This window comes from Heteronotia binoei, chromosome 21, assembly GCF_032191835.1.
Source record: "Heteronotia binoei isolate CCM8104 ecotype False Entrance Well chromosome 21, APGP_CSIRO_Hbin_v1, whole genome shotgun sequence".
In the NCBI taxonomy this organism is placed as follows: domain Eukaryota; kingdom Metazoa; phylum Chordata; class Lepidosauria; order Squamata; family Gekkonidae; genus Heteronotia; species Heteronotia binoei.
This window is the reverse complement of record NC_083243.1, coordinates 190,178,425-190,193,457: the sequence shown is the minus strand read 5'-3', so window position 1 is coordinate 190,193,457 and position 15,033 is coordinate 190,178,425. Positions and strand designations below refer to the sequence as shown.

The following is a 15,033-nucleotide window of genomic DNA, read 5'->3' as shown; positions in this document are numbered from 1 at the left end:
GTCGGTATAACTCACTGGCAATGACTTTCCTGAGTGCTCTGGATATTCTTTCTGAAATTCCAGCTTCGGAATCTGCAACTCTGTTCATACATGAATCACAGTCTTCTGATGAGCTATGGCCCCAACCCAAATCCATGTTAACCTATGTAATGTGACCAAAAGAACAAATTGAGGAAGGGAGCAATGGTAAACATGTGATTGGGGAGGGACGGTGGCTCATTGGTAGAGCATCTGCTTGTGAAGCAGAAAGTCCCAGGTTCAATCCCTGGCATCTCCAAAAAGGGTCCAGGCAAATAGGTGTGAAAAACCTCAGCTGGAGACCCTGGAGAGCGGCTGCCAGTCTGAGAAGACAATACTGACTTTGATGGACCAAAGGTCTGATTCAGTATAAGGCAGCTTCATATGTTCATGTTCATATGATCTCAAGATTTAGATTTGGAAATTCATTCCTTAAAAGTGATTCAGTTGGATTAATTTCATGAATTTGGCTATTTTAAGTTCATTTATATTTTAAAACCCCACACCTCCTCGGTTTGCCGCTTCTTTGATGTTTCATGGTAATATATTAGTGGCTGTCTATTTGTGGCACACATCTTAGTTCATTTGTAAGGATGGTTTGCGGCATGTAAACAATGTCTCAGTGTCTGATATGTAGAATCTTTAGCCATTAAGACTGTTTTGCAATAACAGGTGGTTTGTATTATAGAGAATATAAAATTTAAATCTGGAGTTTATCTCACAATGTAGCACTAAACAAGCAATTTCAACAATGTGGTTCTGTTTAAAACTGACTGGGATCCATACATCTGCTGCAGTGCAGCTGGACCACATTCTGTTTAGGGTAGGAGCTCACTCTCTTGGGGGTGGGTGTATTGTTTTTGGTGTTCTCCATCTGCAAATGAGCATTTTGGCTGATTGCACTAAACTTCGTGTACAGCTGGATGAATGCATATCGGTCATTGTTGAGGAACCACAAATTGTGTAATTATGATCACCCCGCCAACTGCTTCCTCCCCACTAGCAATCATTGCTTTTTCCTCTCTGACATCACACTGCACTTCAGAGGCTCTCAGGAATTCCAAAGTATAGTGTGACATCAAAGGTTAGTGCATCCTTTCCATGCAACTCAAGAAGAAATCTGGGACCTCGACCATGCAAGCTAGTAGACTTAGAAGGCAGTGGTGGCCAAAATAGCTATTATAGTATTCACTGGTATGATATAATCAGTCTTGGATAAGCCAACTTTCCTAGCATACAAGTTTTAGTTCTTTTCTTTTTCCCCCCCATTGTTCTTGCCACATCAAGGGTTCCGTTACGGTTCTCAGTGGAAAATACATTGCCAAATATGCTGTTGTGCATTTTGTATTATACATCACCACCTTATACTGAATGCAGCTTTCACAAAATACTTGCAGCATTGTTCCCTTTTTCAGGTACTTGTTTTAGTGTTTCAGTGAGTGGCTTTCAGACGTGAAATTTGCACAGAACCATTTCTATATTGTCTTGCTTGCAAAGGAGTTCCTAAAGATCTGCAATGGAACCTCCAAGTGTTCTAGAGAATTCTGGGACATCTTTTAGTCCATATATAAAGGACTCACTTGGAAGGGAAGGCATTGGCTAGAAAAGTTTTGGCAGCTCAGGATAATACCCTCAATGAGTAAGAAACCTGTCACTACAATACAAAGGATGAGGAGAACACAGGTAGTTATAAGTGGTTGAATTTTATTCAGACTCTACAGGAAAAGTAGATTCCTGTCTGAATGTAGACCACAAATGAACATGAGTCCTGAAGATTTCTCAGCTAAATTATAATTTGTAGGTTTATTGCTTGGTTAAGCTATACTGTTATGCTTATATTTAAAACACCTGTGTTATTTCTAGTGGCCATCACTCTATTATGTTTAGTTGAATGCCAACATACATTTGTCTGTTTTTCTCTTTTATAATTGGAAAGAAAGCAAACACCAGCCTGCAAAGTACTCTTTTGTCCCTCCCAGGAAGCCTTGAGTGAATTTCCTGTTTTCCTTTTCACATTCAGTTTATACTCCCAGTTGCTCACCTTTGATCATTAGTAAAGCAGAGTGAGCTCTTAAAAACTTCTTCACACGTGATACTTTCCTTTCCTCATAGAGGTGATCTTCAAGTATGGGAGAAAAAACTGTTACGTACAAAAATCATGCTAGCGTCTCTATCATGCTTTTCAAAAGCTATGACTCTTGCAACCCCACATTTAGAGGACAATTCATTCTTCTGTTGCTCAGAATCAGCTGATTATTTGCATGTGTGAAACACCCACCATAGGTGAAATAGCACAGACAAAGCTTTCTTGGCATGATATTATTAAATTGAGGCAGTTCAAGCATGTAAGTGAAGTTGCCAAGTGTTGAGATATTCATAAATGTATCAAGAAATCTAAACACTGAGCCCCCCCCCCCCTCAGGTATGCTGGGAGTGGAGCAGGGAGAAGCAGCAGGTGAGCTCCCAACAGCTGCATTATTTAAGGGATTTCTGTTATTTCTGAACCTTCTGGGGCTTTTGATAGTGCTTACTATATGGGCAGTTGTGATTTTATATCAGATGGAGAAATATATTACTCTGAAATAATTTGGTTTGGTTTTCCCAGTGAAGTGAAAAAACACTTGAATACTTCCTCAACTGAAAGAAAATCCTCAGAAACCACAAATTAAATAATAAATAAAATATCTACCTTTTTGTGCCTTTTGTGGAAAGAATGAGCTACTATTGATTGCTCAAAATATTCCTTGTTACCATTAAGTCCTCCAGAAACGCTGCATGTGCCAAGTGTGGGATCCAGTATTTAAACTTATAGGAATGTGAGCTTTAAAATGCATGTATGTATATAACCCACTTGCTCAAGCAATTCTTTAACACCATGAAATAGATAAACCTATTGTGATAGACTTCATTTTTAAAAGCGTAGAAGTGCTGTGTAAACAGATAAAGGACAATGAAGGGTTAATTCTTTACAGTGAAGCAGAGAAATAACGAGGTCTGCACAGACTTACTGGTTTGAAGCGAGGTTTACTTTAGGGTACCATAAGCAGAACCCAGTCAGGCATGGGCCCCCAAAATGACTGAGTTACAATCATTCTACATACATACAGTTTTATTCACACAGAAAACAAGCAGGCAGGCACATAGGCTTATCTGATTTCAAAAGGTCCCGCCTTCACAGAACTCCTTCTAGTAAATTTCCATGAAGTTTCCGTACTTATTCTTACAGCAAGTCGCCTGTAGGAGGCTGTTCCCTTATCTAATCTTACAGCTGGAGCTCACACCTACTGGGCGGTAAAGTCAGTTTCTAACGGCAGTTTTACAACAGACCCCTTTGTTTGAAGGCAAAGCATATTTTTACTCAATATGACAAATATTATTAATTAATTATTCAGGGGCTCTCCTTCAACAGAATGACAGAGCCTTGAGTGACAGACTGCTCCAAGCAACCTGATTGGTGCTAGCATCAGTTGAGCAGAGAAAGACTTGAGAGCTGAATGTTGAAGAAGAGATTTCATTTAGAATTCGGTCCTGATTGAGAACAGTATAACACAGACAGGAGAACTGGGGGAAAGTTGGCAAGGAAGTTTGGAAAGTAGGCCAAAGGAAGGGGATAGATCTAGTGAGGGGAGAATTTCCCTCCCCAGTCAAACAGGGAGCTAGCTCTAAAGAGTGAAGAGATCCCTTGTCTGGTGTGGTTAGAAACTTCCTTTGGAGTCCTCAAGAGTCAGTTAAAAAATTCAGCATGAGTATTTCAACAGAAGGGGTTGGGTACTAGAAAGAGTGCACTAGCCTTCTGGAAACAAAAGAGTCAAAGAATACTCAAAGAAAGCATACTGGAGTGTTTTGAAAACTCTGAGACTGATTCCTCACTTGCAGGTGTTCAGTCCCCAGGCTTCTGCTTTTCCTGGCTCAAGCAACCAATTCTCCACCAGTTGCTGTGTGGGTGCATTTTGACCTCCAATTTCCCTTGCAGCTTCTGAATCTCTAAAAAACAAGACCAGGAAACCACTGGAGAAATTGGAGGAAGCCACAGGTCAAAATGCGCCTGCACAGCAATTGGTTGGGAATCATTTGCTTGAGCCAGGGAAAGCAGAAGTTTGGGGGCAGAGCAACTGCTGGTGTGGAATTGTTTTAAGTAACTCTGAATAGCTTAAGAAACTCTCATTAACCTGAAACATAAGAATTAAAGTCTGTGCATGTACTGGTTTTAGCTCAGAAATTTCAACCCCTGAATTCACCTGACCTTTCCCCTCTATTTTAAATAAAATATTTTAATTTGGAATATAAAAAAATATCTTAAGTTCTATTTAAGTTAAAGGGGGTTCCCGATCCTTCCCTCAGGTTCTTGGGCTGAGCAAACAGCCAAAATATTATACTGTGAGTGTGAGGCCGAGTTCTTCAACAAAGAAGATAAATTAATAGGGTGGCTCAGTCAGAAAGGGGAATAAAATTGGAGAGAAAATCTTGCCTCTGAAGGAGGGGATGGTGCTGTCATACTTACCTGTCCTTAAGACAACACATGGGGCTCTTGAAAATGGGGGTTGGGAATCCCCAGGTTTGTGGGCTCCTGCCTACTGCCAGTCAGCTGGCCAATGAGAGGAAATTCCCCCTCAACAGTAATGTTGGAGGCAACATTCTGGTTTTTGGGCAAAATTCAATGGCTTGAGGGTGATTTTACCATAGAATTTTGACCAACAACCAGAGCATCACCCCTTGATGTGCCTATGTCATTTCCGGTGATTTAGGCACAGAGTGCAACATCACTTTTGGTGACATTGGCATGTTGGGAGCAATGCTCTTGGCTCCTGGAATGTCCTCTCCCCTCACCGGCATCTCAAATAGATCTGTCAACCCTAGGCAGGTGGTTTCCCACACATGTGAACAAACACACAGACGCACATTGTTTGCAGGTGTGTGTATGCATGAACTTGTATATGTGGCATCTTCTAAGACTTCAGTGATTGAATGTACGACTTTTCCATCTCTGGGTTTGGTGATATGTTTTATGTCTGTGTTCTATTTGTAGCTGTAGTGGAAAGACTGCATAGAATCCCTCCGTTTTGATGCATGTTTCTTGTTACTGCCATCTCTCAGAAACATGTGTTGAATATTTAATTTTTCAGCCCCCAAAAGGATGATCCTGAGACATTTGAGTAGGATTCTGAGAGAGAATCTGAAACATCCAGTTCAGCCCCTGCTAATGGCAGGATTGCTTTCTGCAATGTGACTGCTAGCAGTTATATTAATGGAGTTTCTCTCTCTTCCCGAGGGAACTGTTTCATAGTCTGGCAAATCTCACCATTAGCAACAATTTCTCTACCGTTATTCAGACTAAACTTTAACATTTCTTAATCATTTCCCATTACTTTTGGTTATTCCCTTTCTGCTATTACAATTAATTCTTCTCTCTCCTTGGGTATATATACTCTTCTTCAAATAGTTGATCAGAATGCTCTTGTTCTCTCATTAATTTTCAGTATATTTCAGCTCTTTATGTAGTCTGAATCAAACCTTCCAGTCTGTAGTGCACCCCTAGGCAGGTGGCTTCTCTGAATGTGAAGTATTATAATGAATATATGCAGTAATGTGGTAGGTTTTTTGAAAACAATAATCAGGATCCAACCATTCTGCTAGTGAATAAAATTAGAGATCCTGAACCAACTTGGATAGTTAGAAAGGTGTCTGAAGAACATAATGTGGCCTGGTAATAAAGTCCTTACAATAAATTGTGCTCAATATTAAGCACTAAAGGGGAATTTTGAGTGGCTTTGAAATTTTCCTGCCAAATAGTTCCTCTTTTTTTCATCTCTCGCAGCTCCCTTTTGTACCTTTTCAACGTCAGTTTTGAGAAGCATCATTTTCTTGCTGGCATATCACAAAGCCAATTTAGAGCAAGGGCACCTCTGTAGTCCTCCCAAGTCATCAAACGTGAGCACTTTTAACAGAGGATTAAAATGTTAATAAAATGGCTTTCATTTCCCTCTGATTTTGATTATACTATATAAGCACTGTAAGGACTCATGATCTAGAAGGAAGGGTGAACTCTTTAACGGCAGTTTAGTCTGTGCCCAAGTGCTGAGTTTGCAGATTCAAGGGACTAGATTGAATTCTGAGCCTGTTGTGCTACCTGATTCCTGTGGAAGGGGTAGTTCTGTATCTCCCTTTGACCCTTTGCATTAGACCCATGGAATTGATGTGTTGGTCTTGGAAAAGTTGCAGGTTGTATGAAGGTTTTTGTTGTTGTAAACCACTGAGTTGTGACTGACTTGCTGATTCTGTGGGTCAGCTCTCCATGTTGTCCAGTCTTGTACTGTTTCTTTGAGTTGTTCAGTGCTCAGGCTGGTGTTGACTTTAATGGAGTCTAGCTACCGTGTTCTTTGGTGGCCTGGTTTCCTTTTGCCACTAACTAATCTAAGCATAATTACTTTTTTCTAGTGAGTTCTTCCTCATGACCTGGCTGAACTAAGTCAGTCACAATTTTGTGATTTTTCCTTCCAACGGCATGTCTGATTTTATGCTCTCCAGTACTTGCTTGTTTGTCACCTTTGCTGTCCAAGGAATGTGCAGGAGTCTTTTCCAGTACCACAGATCAAATGAGTCGATTTTCCTCCTGTCTTGTTTCTTCATGGTCCAACTTTTCCAGCCATAGGTTGCTATGGGGAACAGAGTAGCGCAAACTAATCTGTATTTGGTTGCTAGACTTATGTCGTTGTTCTTCCATATTCGATTCATGCTTATCATTGTTGTGTGATTCAGAGTAATTCGACATTTTATTTCTGGACTGCATTCACCACTTTGGTTGATCAATGATCCTAAGAGCCATGTACACCTGTGTGCATGCCAGTCCCAAGCCCAGATGAATATCAGGGAGGGACGGTGGCTCAGTGGTAGAGCATCTCCTTGGTAAGCAGAAGCTCCCAGGTTCAATCCCTGGCATCTCCAACTAAAAAGGGTCCAGGCAAATAGGTGTGAAAAACCTCAGCTTGAGACTCTGGAGAGCCGCTGCCAGTCTGAGTAGACAATACTGACTTCGATGGACTAAGGGTCTGATTCAGTATAAGGCAGTTTCATATGTTCATATAATGGGGAGGGTTCGAGAAAGACCTGGTGACCTACTCTGGAAAAATCTGCCAAGAAAATTTTATGGAAAGTGTGGAGAAACTCACTGGCAATCATACTTGGAGGAGTCTTCAAGTCAACGTATAGCAGCTAATTGAATAGTGCACTCTGCAGGACTTTATGATGCTACAGGTGACTGCCATAACTCCAAAACTGCCAATGCAGGATTAGAAAATTGATCATATGCCAGTTCGGAGATCAAGGGACTGGATGTGATTTGTCAACATTGTTTCCTTGCTATGGTGTATGCTGAATTTTGAAAGGCTGGTATATAGCTGGTATCCAATATTCAACTGGGTAATAGCTTCCTGGGTTTTGTGTGGTGTTCTGGATGAAGAGATACACAATGCGTGTTACGGTAAGTCTGTTGAAAGTAGTCCTCTTGGAACCCTGTGGTTTAGATTCTTAAATATGCAGCTAACAATCAGAGGTGGTTATTGTTTGTCTTGAGTTAACCTCACAGCTGTAAAAAGAAATATAAAAGGGCCTTTGAATTCAAGTCAAGGATCTTTATTGCATGTCTATAACCTGTATTACATTTCTGTGTTATTTGGGACTCGTTTCCACAATAAAATGACCTACAAGCATGATAAAATGTGGTAGTACTGAAGCAAAGAAAGCTTAAATGTGTTGTGAACATTTTATTAAGTGTATTTTGTAGAGGGGGGAAAAAAAAGCAGTTTTGTTAGTTTTGTTATAGCATTTTGCTGTATGCTGCTCTATTACACAGAGACGTATCCATTGAGTTAAAGCATTGTGAGGTTGAACTCAAGTTAGTTTTGTTATAGCATTTTGCTGTATGCTGCTCTATTACCCAGAGACGTATCCATTGAGTTAAAGCATTGTGAGGTTGAACTCAAGTTAGTTTTGTTATAGCATTTTGCTGTATGCTGCTCTATTACACAGAGACGTATCCATTGAGTTAAAGCACTGTGAGGTTGAACTCAAGTCCCTAAAATACCCTTGACTTAGTTGGGACTGCTCTGTGCTTCATATAGAATATTTCATGTTATTTGTCTGATTGAAATGTCCCTGGTTTCAAATGTTTGCAGCGTTACTATGTGTTTGCCATAGTTTGGTATCTTTGAATTTTTTAAAAAGAAAAAAATATTTACAGGTTCTTGCATGCTTTTAACAAATGAAAGATTTTTAAGCAGTTATTTTATGAGTCAATTAAGTGATCATTGTTACAGAGTACAAGTTATTTTTTGAGATACCAGTCAATTCATGTTATTATTTTGAAGAATCATTTTAAATGCAGAGATGTACATTGATCGCTTACACCATGGAGAGGGCAGGCTAACAAAGTGGAAAGCTTTGATTGGGAATCTGATTAGAAAACACGTATTCCACCACAGTGACTAGTTGAATAATGTGCTAGATTGTAATCTGAATTTTTTATAATTCCAGTTATCATTTCTGGTCCTCCATAAATGGAGGAGTAGATACACTTGGCAAAATATGTACTTGGATGACATCATTTGACTTTATATTCTGGCCAGTACAATTTAGTCTCCGCTGTTCTCCTTGTCCCCTTGTAGTATAACAAGGTAGCCAGTCATTTAGATTTAAACTATTGAAGCAAACAGCAATTAGAAGAGCCAGTTTGGTGTAGTGGATAAGTGCACGGACTCTTATCTGGGAGAACCGGGTTTGATTCCCCACTCCTCCACTTGCACCTGCTGAGATGGCCTTGGGTCAGCCAGAGCTTTCATAGAAGCTGTCCTTGAAAGGGCGGCTGCTGTAAAAGCACTCTCAGCCCCACCCACCTCACAGGGTGTTTGTTATTGGGGGGGGGGGGGAGGTAGTGGAGATTGTGACTGCTCTGAGATTCAGAGTATAGGGCGGGATATAAATCCAAAATCATCTTCTTCTAATTTATGCTTACTATTTACTAAAGGGTTGACTGGTTGATAGATGCCCATTGATACAAATCTCCTTCCATGCCTTTGCATCCCCCTAAGCATCATTGCCACCAACCTCCCCATCCATGTCTCTCTCCTCATGAGTTGTGTCCCACCAAGAATCAAGAACCATGATCTACCTCATAGCGCAACACCCACCTCATGAACCAAGATCTACCTCAAAGCACACTTACCTCATAAACAAAGATCTACATCATAGTACAACACTCACCTCATGAACTAAGATCTACTTCATAGTACACCTACCTCATGACTCAAGATCTACCTCATAGTGCAGCACCCACTTCATAAATGAAGATCTGTCATATAGCACAGCACCTACCTTCTGGACCGACATTCACTTATGCAAACCTCTGCCTTGTCAAACATCCCCCCAAGGTTTCCCTGGGTGATTGTCTACTGGGCTCAAGGGGAAGGGTTGGTCACCCCTAGAATCCTTATCACCAAGGTGAGGTGACCACATCCTGGGTATGAGAAAGGTTGGCCACCCCCAGAATTGATTTTGACAATTGGGTGACCACCTCCTGTACATAGGGGGGAAGTGTGGTGGGCTGCCCCCAAATCCCAGTCACCAAGACAAGGCAGGCGGGTGACTGCCTCCTGGGCCTGAGGGGAATGGTTGGCCATCCCCAGAATCCATATCACCAGAAGAAGGCATTAAGGTGTCCACCTCCCAGGCATGAGGAGAAGGGTTGGCCATTCCCAGAACCCATCTTTACAACTGGGTTACCACCTCGGGACACAAGGCAGAATATAGTGAGCCACCCCACCAAACCCCAGTCAACAGTGGGAGGCTGGTGTGTGTCCACCTCCTGGGACAGAGGAAAAGGGTCAGCTGTGATTTCCCCAGAGAGCACTTTCCTGGGAGCACCTGCTTTGAGGGGGTGACTCATCTCCCTCCCACAGCCAATCCTCATCAAACTTGGACAGCAGGGAGAGGGGCAACCTGGGGAGGTCATCTGTGAGTTTGATGTGTCTAGCTTGCAGGGGGTCCATTTTATACAGTCCTGAACCTGTGGCTGTGATTTCCCCAGAGAGTACTTTCTCTGGGGGTATCTGCTTTGAGGGGCTGTTACTTGCCCCGCCCCAGCCAATCCTTACCAAATTTGGAGGGCATGTAGAGGGGAGGTCCCGGGGAGGTCCTCTGCAAGTCTGATGCCTCTAGCTTGCAGGGGATCCATTCAAAACACTCCTAAAGGAGTATTTTCCTGGGAGCTCCTGACTCAGGGGGCTGTAGCTCAGTACCCCTAAACCCAATCCTCACCAAACTTTATTTATTTATTTTGTTCGATTTATATCCCACCCTCCCCACCAGAGCAGGCTCAGGGCGGCTTACGTGTTTATGTATATACATGAAACATAAAAGTACAATAAAAATGAAAACATTTCAAGTGCTATTATTAATCTGTGGATGGCAGTCTGTTTGATAAGGTGGATAGCTGCCTAGTCTGTTTTTATATCATGTTTTACTGTTCTGCTGTTCCAGCTGGATGTTCTATAAAAAAACAGATCTTAGGTTCATGTTAGAGGTGGTCCAGATGTTTTGGAGTCTGTTGTAACCTTAATTTACAAATGCCTGGCGGAAGAGCGCCATCTTGCAGGCACTATGGAACTGTGCGAGCTCTCGCATGGCCCTTACCTCCTCAGGGAGCTTGTTCCACCAGCATGGAGCTACAGCAGAAAAGACCCTGGCTCTGGTTGTCATGAGCCTGGCCTCTAAGGCCAGGGATTTAGAGCAGGTTTTGTTTCCCTGACCGAAATGCTCTCCGGGGAACATGTGAGGAAAGGCGGTCCTGAAGGTATGCGGGTCCCTGGCCATATAGGGCTTTAAAGGTAAGAACCCGTACCTTTAAACAGACCCGGTATGCGATGGGTAACCAGGGCAGTGCTTTCAGCACAGGTTGAATGTGTTCCCACAAGGGAAGGCCCATTAGTAGCCTGGTTGCAGCATTTTGCCCTATTTGAAGCTTCCAGGTCTGAGACAAGGGCAGTCTCATGTAAAGGGCATTACAGTAATCCAGTCTCAAGGTGACCATGGCATGGATCACTGTCACCAAGTTGTTGCATTCGAGGTAGGGGACTTTGAGGGCAGATAGAGGATTGTGGGCTGGAGACTTGCTTCAAGTCTGTCATCTCTAGCCTACCGAGCTAGGTTCATGGTTGTTTGTGGTTCGTGCTTTGTAGTTGTGGTTCAAAGGTTCATGGTTGTTTGTGGTTCGTGCTTTGTAGTTGTGGTTCAAAGGTTCATGGTTGTTTGTGGTTCGTGCTTTGTAGTTGTGGTTCAAAGGTTCGTGGTTGTTTATGGTTCACCAGCCTCCATGAACTACGAACCTCCACAAACCACCACTTTCCTAGTTTGTGTCTATCCCTAAAGAGAACTGTGACAAGCCTAGGGTCATCTAGCAAACTTAATGTGGAGGAGTGGGAAATGAAATATCATTCTCTAGAGTACAGTCCACTGCTCTTATCCACTAAACCAGGGGTGGCCAAACTTGCTTAACATAAGAGCCACATAGAATAAACGTCAGATTTTGAGAGCCGCATGAACAAATATTACATACACATTTTTAATTTAAGCTCTTAATGCTTCCTTTGCACAGAAAGTTAAAATACATGTGTGTGCATTTTACAACACAACCATGCTAGAAGGTCACTACCTCTGTCCAGCAAGGAAGGGATGGAATCCCGAGTGTATGTCCAGCTGGACTTGATGGTTCAGCCATCAGCTTCCTGTCAGACACTGGAATATAACTACAGTAAATGCTTAGCCTTACTGACTCCATTTTCTTATATCAAAGTAGAGGCCACAGAATGTTACTAATAGTTGGTGTGAACATTCCTTTCCCTGTAACTAACAAAAGATACTTTCCTTTGAAGATAAGTGCCTCAGGGCTGGCAACTCGGCCATTCCTGTGAAGCCGCAATAACAAAGAGATAAGAGGAAGAACCCGTGTGAAACCTTGCACCCCGACCTAGCAATGTTTAGCAATGTTTAGATGTGTGGGGTTTTGCATAGCAAGCTTTGATGTAGAATTCTTTAAGATATGTGCTCATATGCAACACTGTATCAGTTCCAATCTTTCTTCGCTCAGATGCTATGGATTCTCTAATAAAGCCTAAACTTTGTATCAACTCGAAGTCTGGTTGATTTGAAGTTCCATTGTCTGACACTTCCCACCCCTACATGCTCACTTTTCTCCTTTGGCTCTTGTGCTCTCTTTCCCCACTAGGTCTCTGGGTGACCCCTGTGGTAGAGGAGAAGAACTTGCAAGCCTGCCTGTTTCCTCCTCCTTCCAGACTTCACACACTGTGAAAATAGTCATCTACCTATAGGTCAGCAGTCATGTGAAACATCGGTTTGACCAAAATTGTAATGCGTGCTTTGGCCCTTAGCTAAGGTGGTCTTGCCCATGCAGTAGTGCCTCATCCTCCACTATTGCTAGCACAAAGAAGAGGGAGGCACTGCCTCTACCTCTGGCACTGAAAAATATTCCAGCCATTCCAGGGAGCTGGGACTTGGGTTTGGCCTGCACACCCATCTGCTGTCAAGCTCTGGCCCAATTGGTGGCCTCCTATCCCAATAGGGCTGCTGTCAGATTTCTTCACGAAGGGTTCACTCCTCGGTTTTGGATTCTCTTCACTGGTCCCCAAGTTGCCATGGATTGCAGAAGCTAAATCAGTCCAACCTTGGTGAGTGGGTGAAAAAATATACCAAATGAAATTTCACTGTAAGTATAAAGTAGTGTATTTGTGGGGAGCAGGGGGCCCTAGCTGCATCTGAAGTGGGAGTAACTAACCAGAAAGATATCTTGGTGGGTAGCTCAGTATGCATCAGCGATGAAATAAGCCTATTTATTGCTAGGGGTTATTAGGAAAAGGATCGAAAATTAAATGCCCAACCTCATAATGCTCTTGTATAAATCCATGACACAGCTGTGTTTGTAATAGCCTGTATAGTTCTAGTAATCCCATCTGAAAAAGCGTATTGTAGATACTGGAAAAAGTGCCCGAAAGGGTGGCCAAAATGGTCAAAGGATTAGAGCACCTTCCCTGCAAGAAAAGGCTAAAATGACTGGGGCTTTTGAAAGAACTGAAACAGTTCTGAGGACAGGAAGAACCCTGATTAGTTAATCGTGCTTGATGTGGGAAAATTGTGCAATATGTGGAATACCAAAATTGCTCCCTCTTTCATGATACCAGAATTTAGGGTCACCCAGTGAAGCAGAAGGACAGACAAAATGAAGTAACTTTTTCAAACGACTCCGTAATTAAGGAATTTACTGCCACAGGATGTAGTGAAGGACTTTGGTTTAGGTGACTTTAAAATGGGACCAGACAAAGTAATCAAGGAAAGATCTATCTGCAACTATTTGCTAAATGAAACCTCCATATTTAGAGGCAGTCTACCTATGCAACCAGTTCCTGGGGACAAGAATACAGGGAAGCAGTTGTTCTCATGCCTTGCTTTCAAGAAGCATCAAGTCGAACAAATAATATGTTGGACATGAATAGACTTTTTGTTTGATTCAGTAGTCTTTCTTTCTACCTGTGCAACGTAAGTGCTAGACCAACATCCGTATACTAGCATAATGGTATAAGGAATATAATAGTGATCTTATCCTTTCCCTGAGGGTGTGATGTGAGAATGGGATTGAAAGCAATTGTTGTTCATTCAAGAGCGGGGGGGGGGGGACTGCAACTCAGGAGCCACATGTGGCTTTTTCACACATATTGTGTGGCTCCCAGAGTTTGAGGAGGAACTTCACGCAGGCTTACTTTCAAGTAAGCGTGCTTAGCTTGGGGACCTCAGTCAGCCTGTGAGCTCTAACCTTATAGGTATGTGACTGTTTCTGTTGTGTGTGAAGCGGGGAAGAAGGGGTGAATAGGCAGGCTTGCAAGCTCTTCACCACAGAGATTGCCTGGGGACCTAGAGCAGGGAAGGAGAGTGCAGGAGCCGAGGGAGCCACTGGAAGGAGGGACAGAGTTAAGGAGGGCAGCCCAGGGTTCCTCCTTAGTTTCGCAGCTCTTGTCGGAGTTGTATTTACTAACCTTGGTGTCAAGGCAAAGGCAAATGGTGGTCAGTGATATCCAGGACTCTTTTTCTAGCAGGAGCTCCTCTGCATATTAGGCCATGACCCCCTGATGTAGCCAATCCTCCTGGAGCTTACTGTAGGCCCTGTAATCAGAGTCCTCTAAGCTCTTGGAGGATTGGCTACATCAGGGGTGTGTGGCCTAATATGCAGAGGAGCTCCTGCTAGAAAAAGAGCCCTGGTGATGTCTATGGTACATGTATGTTTCCTTCTCCCACTGGTATCAAACAATCAGAGGGTGGTTTTTTTTTTGAGCAGGAATGCAGTTCCGGCTGTCTTGGTGTCAGGGTGTGTGACTTAGTATATAAATGAGTTCCTGATGGGCTTTTTCTACAGAAAGGCCCTGTATGAAACAATGGTGATGTCAGGGGGTTGTGGCCTAAATGCAAATTAGTTCCTGCTGGACTTTTTCCTACCTGCAAATAATAATTCCTTAACCTTTCCCAATGCTGGTTTTACGGGTATTGTTATTCCCGGCTTTTGTATTTAAAAAAGGCTCCGTCTAGCATGTCCATGTTTTAAAATGCATGCATATGTATTTTATCTTTCTTTGCAAAGAAAATATTAAGAGTTTTAATAAAGATGTGTGTGTAATATTTGTTCATGTCTTGTGGCTCTCAAAATCTGACGTTTATTCTGTGGCTCTTACGTTAAGCAAGTTTGGTCACCCCTCTTCCAGAGGCTGTAATGGCTTGAACAAGTGATGCCCCTTGGCTGGAAGCAGTAATACTGAGATACTTTGATGTTAAGATAATAGTAATAAAAATTATTCTTGCTTTATAAAATATATAGTGCCACTTTCTTTAAAGGTTAGCTTTCTGTTTTCTGTTCTTAATTTGTACGTCCTGCAACACAACTTCCTCACAGAGCTCTTTACAAAA

At 42.4% G+C, this 15,033-nt stretch overlaps 1 non-coding gene across 1 annotated transcript; it reads left to right on the top strand.

Moving 5' to 3' along the window:
* The first annotated feature begins 210 nt into the window (after window positions 1-210).
* On the top strand, window positions 211-277 carry TRNAH-GUG (transfer RNA histidin (anticodon GUG)). The gene has a single exon. It is a non-coding gene; the product is annotated as a tRNA-His (tRNA).
* Window positions 278-15,033: the final 14,756 nt, after the last annotated feature.